This window comes from Asparagus officinalis, chromosome 6 (genome assembly GCF_001876935.1).
Source record: "Asparagus officinalis chromosome 6, Aspof.V1, whole genome shotgun sequence".
NCBI lineage: Eukaryota > Viridiplantae > Streptophyta > Magnoliopsida > Asparagales > Asparagaceae > Asparagus > Asparagus officinalis.
In genome coordinates, this window is record NC_033799.1 from 71883444 (window position 1) to 71893504 (window position 10061).

Below are 10061 nucleotides of genomic sequence, written 5' to 3' on the forward strand. Positions count from 1 at the left end.
TCAAGGTTTCCGACGAGGGAGTCGGAGGGAAGGGCTTCACCGTGTCGAACACGCTCCAGGGGATCTTCTTGCCGCCGCCGCCGCTTCTCATATTATTTGTGGGGGAGAAATTAGGGTTTTCGATTTGGGGGCAAACTTCGCGTCGATGGGATTTGACTCCGCGTGCTTATTTGCCCATGTTGCCCCCCCAAAACTACACTATTTGCATAAACAATGTTTTAGAAAGTGTTAGGCTCTTTGACACGTAGGTAATTTTTTTTTTTTTTTCGAACTTAGAGGTGTGAGATTTGTAGTCATAGCGGCAAAGAGGCAAAATTTGTGGGCGTGGCAAATAGGGCGGAAATATCTTTGATTATCCAAACTCTATCTTGACCCATTTTAATCTGAGATGGATTTGAATATCGGGTTCTGGTCAGATATATTTTGATCCGACCAGGTTCTCCTCATTGGTTACTGTGCTTAAAGGCCTGTTTGGTTCAATAGAGGCTAGGAATAGGATTAGGAATCCTATTTTATTTATGGATTCCAACCTAATCCGTTTAAAATTTATAGACAAGTTTTAGTTTTATGGAATCCTTTTTTTTTTTTTGCATTCTATGTTTGTTTCACCCAAAGGAAAAAAGAATCTCACTTTTATAGAAACCCTCCAATTCCTAATACCATGTTTGGTCCAAAATAAAATTTTTTTAGGGATCAACACTATAGCAACGGCGAGCTCACTGATCATCACAAAATCACTGTAGCAACGGCTATTTCCACAAACCCCAAAATTCAAAGACATAACACTGTAGCAACGGCTTGTTTCAAGGTCATTGTGGCTATAAATTCAACTTGAGGCCTCAAATTAATCAATGCATTCTCATTTCGCAGCAATTTATAAATTCTCATTGTCTGCAATTTGCATCCCATACGTCAATATGATATCAGAAGAGTGCTCCCAAAATTATGAAGTTTATTGCGACTGCAATCTCCGAACACCGATGAAAGTGTGCAAGAATGGAAAAAATAAGGGAATGTGTTATTAGGTGTGTGCAAAATTTCCAAATAAAGAATGCAATTTTTTCGAATGGGCTGATGAAAGAGGAGACATAAGCAACCAAGGAAGCCAATATGTCAAAGAAAATAGGTACGGAGATAAATATATTTTGCAATCAAAGAGGCTGAAGAAAGAATTGAGACTTGTCGAAAATCAACTACTAGCTTGAAAATTTTCAGAAATTTTATTAGCAATTTTTTGTATTATTTTAATTATTATAAACTGTATGTCATGTGCTTGTACTTGCAAAAACTATTGGTGTTGTAATGAAAACTATTTTTGGAATTGAGTATAAATTCTAATTGATATTGTATGGCTCAGTAATAGATCAACTTGTCAAAATTGATTGCCCCACATATAACTTACATGTTTATTACAGATTGCATTCTAAGGATGGATTGCCTCACCTAGACATTGTCAATTCAATGTAGGCTGCAATCTCATCACCTTTTGTCTCATCTGAATATAATAAACAATGTAAGTTAGATTGCATTCTCAGTAAACGCTAATCATCATCATTACCAAATATCAACTGCAAGGAGCTACACAAGCTCAAAACAAAACAGCAACAAACCTACAGGCAAGGAAAAACACAAGCTCCCACATAGCAACGGCTAGCTACACAAGTTCAAAAACAAAACAGCAACAAACCCAAATGCAAGAAGCTACACAAGCTCCAAATACCAGCAACAAACCCCACAACGTCATGAGCTACACAAGCTCAAAACAATACAACACATTCCCAAAGGCAAGGAGATACACAAGCTCAAAACAAAATCTCATATAATCCAAAGGCAATGAGCTACACAAGCTCAAAACAAAACAGCAACAAACCCAAAGAGATTGAGGAGCTACACAAGCTTCAAATAACAGCCAAAAACCCAAAGGCAAGGAACTACACAAGCTCCAAATAAAACAGCAACAAATCCAAGAGCAAGGAGCTACACAAGCTCAAAACAAAACCTCGTATAACCCAAAGGCAAGGAGCTACACAAGCTCAAAAAAAAACAGCAACAAACCCAAGATCTTGGAGCTACACAAGCTCCAAATAACAGCCACAAACCCAAAGAGCAAGGAGCTACACAAGCTCCAAATAATAGCCAATAACCCACAGCAACCACGTGTGACTTTGGAGCAATAAACCCAAAGTCATAACCAGCAGGAGGTCCACTACATTGAGCTTCAAAATCGACAGCAGTTAACCCAAGCAACAGAGCATCATAGCCATTGGAACTGAGCAACACATGCTGAAAACCAACAACATTAAACCCAGACAACAGGGCAACATAGCCAAAGAAACTGAGCAACAGAATGTAAAAGCCGACATCAGTAAACCCAAGCAACAAACTCATTTACCTGATATCAAAAGCAAAGGCAAAATTCAAAGAACTCATTGATCATTCCATGACCATACTTACCTGCATCAAAAGTTAAAATGTACCAATTCATCAATTACATCACGGCATAGATGTTCTTCATAATAATAATATATATTGTAACATTAATAGTTTTCAATTAACACAACAATATCCATCAAAATATAATCGAAACCCAACAAACTAGCTATCCGACCAACCTTGGTCGTTAACTAATTTGGTGATGTACCTCTGCTGACCTTCCTTGGTTTTTATGAAAAACCTTCTAGCTTCACGTTCATTATCATATAAGTGGTCTAAAACCCTATCGAGGAACTCCTCAGAATATTCAGACCTATGTTCCTTCAACGCTGCAGCCAACTGCTCAGTCCAATGAATAATGTGTTGATTTCTCATTGACTGAGACATTGACTCAACAAAGACACATAGCATTTCCTCTTCACGATTAGATTTTTTTTCTTCATCTTCCATATCCATCTACATCCGTTTTAAAATTAGCATACATTTACAACTTATCTTGTCTACTTATTTCAGTTTAAAATTAATTAGATAATTGATACAAATATTTATTTCTTGTAAGGCAAGAAATCTAATTATACTGAATTTTATTTTAACTAGTGTTGCATTCGATTTCACACAATTATCAATAACAACACATTCTACTACCTGGTTCCTTTTATGTAATGAATTTAACCCTATTCTTTGGTAAACATAACCCTATTCTTTTTCATGCATTCATATTCTTTTGTAATAAACACAATTATCAAGAACAACACATTCACACAAATATCATGCATTCTATTTCACACAACTAACTGAAATTTAGTAAACATAACCCTATTATTTGTTAAATTTCCCAAATAATAAATTATCACGAACAAAAGAGAGGGGGAAAATCGTATACCTTGAGCTGCAGAAGGGAAAAAATGTCGACGTCCAAGCAACAAATCCACCAAAGTCGGGATCAACACCGTAGCCAACAAACCCACCCGAACCAGAACAAGTTCGAGAAGGGATCACCAACAACCAAATCCAAGGAACCCACTAACAAGAAGTTGGAAAATAAATTAAAGAAATCACGGCTCAACAAGAGGCGGGATCAGATTAGAGGGAGAATCTGATTCGACATATAAATCTGCAAAAAAAATCATGGCTCAACCAGATCTAGGGTTTCGAGTTCCAACCACGACCACGCACAAGCCACGACGAGCGGTGAGAGAAGAGAAGCAAAGAAGAGACGTGAAGAAGAGAGCACTGAGGCGGGAGAAGAACAACGGGGAAACCACGGATCAACAGATCTAGGGTTTCGTAGATTAGGAATCGGAATAAGAAAGAGGAGAGGTGTTAGAAATTTGGTCCAATTCCTCTCAAATGGACTGGAATTGGGAATCCTGAAATATACATTGTTTGAGCCACTTTATAGATTACCTATTCCATAATTTTTTTTTGAACCAAACTCAGGATTAGGATTCATTTGGAATCCATTAATTACGAAAATGCTACTGTCAGGTCCAAATATCATTCATATTCCATAAAATTGGTGAAACAAACAGGCCCTAAGCGAGGAACATGTTACTTTCTAGTGCAACCCGCTAAAGTAGCCCACGATTGCCTAGGTGTCTTGAGTACTACATAGGCTTAAGTGACTACATGGGCGAGTGTGCTGACCGTTTTTTAAGACAAAAACCATGTGGGCAAGTGTGTAGACTGCTTTTTAAGACGGTAGGCATAATAATTAGGCAGATTTGGTATAGGGGTAAGTTAACAAATGATATAAGGATAGATTATCAAAACAATCAGATTTAGAGGGTGAATCTATATATTGCATAGGTGTGGAGATTTATAAGTAAAAAACCCTTTTATACAACTCTTTGGTATGTGAAGAGTGGAAGTTGAAACTTGAAGTGTTCATTAAAATTTTGGAGGTAAAATGTTTGAAATATTAAATTTAAGAAGAAAGATGAGTGATATTTGGTACTAAAAGATTTTGAGATAATAAAATGAAGTTCTGAGTAAATAACGGCTTCTGATTTTGTGCGACAATTTGATCTTTTTGACAAAATCATTTTAAAAACTTATTTAAAAAACAATCTGGCATAAACATTTACTTATAAAAAACATATCAACTTTCGTATCACTATGAAATGTCTGACAATGCCTTGCTTCCTGCAGTACTCTTCCAATGAATTAGAGGTGTACTCACCCCCGTTATCATACCAAATCCGCTTGACAACTTTGTCGGTCTGCTTCTCGACCATTGCCTTCCATCTAATAAACAATTTGGTGACTTTAGATTTCTCCTTCATGATGTACAGCCAAACTCTCCGCGAGAAGTCACCGATAAATGTCATGAACCACCTAGATCCACTCAAAGACTTAACTTTGCTTGGACCCCAAACATCCAAATGAATGTAATCCAACGTACCCTTGGTACGATGCTCCGCAGTACCAAACTTCACCCTACACTGCTTCTCAAAGACACAATGCTCACAGAAGTCAAACTTTGATATCTTTTCACCACCAAGCAGACCACGTCTGCTTAGAATGGTCATACCCTTCTCACTCATATGCCCAAGACGCATATGTCATAATCGAGTAGATGTCAAATCAGATTCCTTGACGTCAAGAACCACCGTTATCTTACCAAATCCGCTTGACAACTCTACCACTCTGCTTCTCGGCCATTATCTTTGTCACACCCCGCTTCCCAAAATACCCGAAAATCGGAACTTGAACAAGCCCATGACGTATTAGATTGAGAAAAAAATATACACTACCATTTTTTTTCTTCTCAATCCAATACGCTAAGCGTCTAGAAATAGATACAATGTGAAGTCACAGATCCCCGATCACAGATAGCAAGAATATAATAAACAACACAGAATAAAATAATACATATCACAAATGAATATCATCCAAGACATAAAAATACGGGTCAAACATGCCCTTATACAAATCTGAACAAGAGAATACTAGAGAAAATAAAATACAATGATCAGGCATAAAAGAAATGCTACAAAAGTAAACTAAGATCAACGAACAACTAGAGGGAATAACTAAACTTCGGCTTCTTATGCTCGGTCAGCAAGGCACTCCTGCTGAGAATCCTTTGGCTCCTGGCGATCTCCCAACTGGACCTATTCTTCCTCTAAGTCTAACGTACACCAGAGAAAATAGGTGTACGTCAGCGTGCATGGCATACGGCAAGACCCCACAAAAGAAAAGAACAAACGAAAACCCAAAGCGAAAAACGATGCGATAATAGAAATGACAAAAGGATGTGCAATTAAAAATTCCACAAAATCAATCAAGTAACAAGTCGTTCATACAACTAGCGATCAAAACAATCATCCAACTAACAATGTCATACAACTAGATGGAATTAATACTTAAAAATCTACAACATGAGACGTAGTACGTCGAGCAAAATAATCCAAACAAGGAAATCCTCATGTATATACCATATATCTCAAATTGTAGATAATTAAATATTAATCCTGATCTATGTATGAAAATAAAAACAACTGGCCTACGTCTTACAAGAATCCATAATTACCTTATATAACAATATCATTGTAAAGCCCTAAAAATTTGAATATTTAGTGATAAATAATAATAAATATGTTATATATTTATAATAATATATTATGATGTTTGAGTATGCTATGAATTGGTTTGAGATCAATTCAATGTATATATGTATATATATAAGAGCAAATGCACAATTCATGCTCGAAATATAAATCTGGAAATTTATGACCAGTGAAGAAATTTTTGTATTTTTCTCACATATTTAATTGGAATTTGGAAAAACTTAAAAGACAAAGGTTGTAGGTATCTTCAAGAGATTTCTAATAAGTCTTAGATCACCCCATTCCGAGGTCAAACGTGAAAGTTATGACCAAAATACCAAAGCTTATTTTCCTAGTCAGATTAGGATTCCTGGTTCGGGTCAAACGGGTTTATTTCGGGTTTGCATATATATAAACATGTATTTTCATAAAAATTAACATCCTTACATCAGAATTTTAAACCCTAGTAGCCCTTTTTCTTCTCTCTGAATCCCTAGCCCTAAAGTTGAGAATTTTGAGAGCTTTGTGAAGCAAATATCGACACGAGGGCGAGATCATCAACGTGTAGCAAGGGGAAACGGCTTGGTTGTACTTCTTTTTGGTTGCTGGTTATTTCAGAGGCTTAGAACAATGTTTAAGGCAAGATTATCTTCATCCAAACCCTTCTCCATAGTTAAATAACTAGTTAGATGTTTAATATGATGTTGAATATGTGTTTTCATGCTTGAATCTTAACATGATGTGATAAAAGTTAAATTTTTGATGTTAAAACATAAACCAATGCAAGATTAGTATTTTTTTTCTTGCTGTCTATGATAGTATCATGATCATGATCATTAGTATTTTTTCATAATTTTCATTTATATATGAGAAATTTAAGAGATGTACTAAATAAATATTTTCTGCAGAAAACTGCAGCAATTATATCATGTTTAACTGAGATTTCAAAATAGAAAATAAACTCAAAATTTAACCAAACTAGTGTCAAATTAACGATATATGTATCTAGTTTTTAAAACAGAAGACTAATCTTAAAAATCATTTGTATAGAGAAAGATATGATCTTTTTACTAACAACATGTCCTACAGAAAAATAGATGCATATATAATGTTTAACTGGAGATTTGGGATAACAAATGAACTCTAAGCTGAACTAAACCTTTGTAATTTGATATATGTATGAATCTAGGTTTCAAAACAGAAAACCATTCTTAAAAAGAGTTTGTATAGAGAAAGATATGTTATATTTACTAACAACATGTCCTGCAGAAAAACGGATACACATATATAATGTTTAACTGGAGATTTGAGATAACAAATGAACTCCAAATTGAACCAAACTTATGTCATTTAAAATATGTGTGAATCTAGTCTTCAAAACAGAAAAACATTTGTAAAAATAGTTTTCCTAAAGAAAAATATGATTATTTTACTAACAGATATCACGTTTGTTTTTCTTGCTCGTTTTGTGAAGCTGTGTTGCGCCGTTTTGAGGTGCGTTCGCGGAGTTTTGAGCCTCTTGATGTTATACGTATAGTCATGAATATGTTATGTTATACATTTAAGAATCCTAATGGGATTATGATGAATTTTGATTTGATCATATTTGAATTAGATATAGTTCATATACATGTTGGATGTCGTTGATGAGCACAGCTCAGTACTATATGGGATAGTACATCGACATACAAGATATACACGGTTTAAACATGAGGTGAATATCGTTGATGAGCATAGCTCAGTACTATATGGGATAGTGCGTCGACATACCAGAAATACAAAGATTTACATGAGGTGGATATCGTTGATGAGCTCAGTTCAGTACTACATAAGGTAGTGCGTTGATATTCCACATGTACAGGCCATTGAGTCGGATTTTAGGAGGCTTGATCTAGCCGTCCATCCCCAATTAGGGTGCGATGAGGCTCGTGAGCCGAATTTCTAGGATGCCTATTTGGTAGTCCATCCCGCACTCATGTTATGCACTAAGATCGCGATGAGACTAATGAGCCGTGTACACAGTTCAGGATACCTATAGGGTAGTCCGTCACACTGAGACAATTACTTGATAGCCTAAGTATGGCAGATGCCGATTTTGAATACGACCTATCATTGAACTATATGACTGAGATATGTTACTTTTGAAAGTATACAAAATTATGTGTTAGTATTTTATTCTATCTCTCCAGTGATAGTGGAAGATATTATAAATATGATGTGTTGATATCTTATTTCTTTTACTGTCCTTTTTACTTCTTAGTTGGGATCAATGATTAGAGATTCACAACTTGAGACTTATGGTATATACATGAGGGTTTCCTTGTTTGGATTATTTCGCTCGACGTACCAGTCTCGTGTTATGGATTTTTAATTATTGGTTTCATTAGATTGTCTTTTCTTAGTTCGGTATTAATGTTTAGATATCTACAATTTGAGACTTATGGTATATATATGAGGGTTTCCTTGTTTGGATTATTTCGCTCGACGTACTACATCTCGTGTTGTAGGTTTCTAAATGTTAATCCCACTTAGATACGGGGAAAATAAATCTAGGTAAACTATGCTTAATAGATAGAGCCTCCACTCTATCTAGCAGCCCTTCCCCTGGGGGGCGGATGGAGATAATCTTGCTGTAGCGCCCTGACGCTCTTGTTGTTGTTTCTTTTTCTTTTAAAAATACCCTTTCAGGTAGCTCGGAGTTCTGGAGAGCCGCAGGATGACGGAGTTCTTGCATAGTCGTCGTCCCGAGAGATTTATTAGAGGCTCTACTGTAGTTTTAAATTTTATTCAGACTTAGAGTTTATTTCCATTTTGTAAAGGCAATGAGCCTTAGTTCGACTTTCCGTTTTGATTCATGTTGAGACATCGTATGTTATTGCAGACTCCAAATGTATTTTAGTTTATTTTCAATTGAGACATGACATTTATTTATGAGATATCATCTTCTTTATCATGTCTATTATTGTCGTTCTACTTCTTTGCCTATTTTGTACCTACGCTTTTATTTGACCCCACTAGAGGATATTACTGTGATTGGTGAAACTTGTTGTTGCACAGTGTGGATGCATGGCAGGTTTGACATCTCTGGGTTCACCTTGGACTACAGCCATGAGTGAAAATAGGGGCGTCACAGTTGATATCAGAGCTCTAGTTCCAGTATCCTTAGGATCATCCTGTGTCGAGTCGTGGAGCTAGGATAGAGTTTCTTAGGATTCATGTATAGAGTCCGTAAGGATTTCCTAGTATGAGTGAGGACGATATATGCGTATATCTTAAAAATTGAGAATTTTTTTATGACAACTATTTTATGTTGATTGAAGGTATTTGCGTGATTACTATGTGTTATGAATTCGTATTGTGATACGTTATATATATATATGTATTTTTGCTATCTCACTTACTGTGAAAATTAAGCTCTCCTTTTGTTATTATAAATATCGAAACGAGGATGTGGTCGAGGTAAAACTCGTACCTGGAGAGCTGGGCATGCAGAGCCAAGCCATAGCAGGCTCCACAGTATTTGATCGACTTCATGGCGCCGTTAGCAGCAAGATCTTACAACAATCGAGGAGCAAGAAGTGTATCCGTTTCCGCCAGCAACACCACTTTCAAGAGATTCACCACCGGTTGTACCCGTCGTGGAAGTAAAGATGAAATACCAATGAGTACACCACCACCACAATCAGTTGTTGATAGAGCCGCAGAGCAGGAGATTTAACTCTGAAAGGATAAGAAAAATATCAGACAGTATGAGCACCAAAATTTCAAGGCACACCAGTTTCAATTGCAACCTATAAGGGAAAGAGTATATGAAAGTTTCTTGAACATCGGCTAGGAACCAAGCAGAAGTCAAATATATATTCAGTATTGAGGACCATCGCTGGAGGATAGCAACAACATCCAGATTTTTGACGAGACAGCAATTATCACCTATTTGGGAGAATTTAGGTCATTTTTATCAAACAATTAGCGCTAGTCTAAGTGAAGCAGGGAGATATACCCATAGTGAAGGAAGAAATCAAAATCCAGAATAGTGACAATGACAATGGCAAGAGAACTATTGCGGAAATCTAGAGA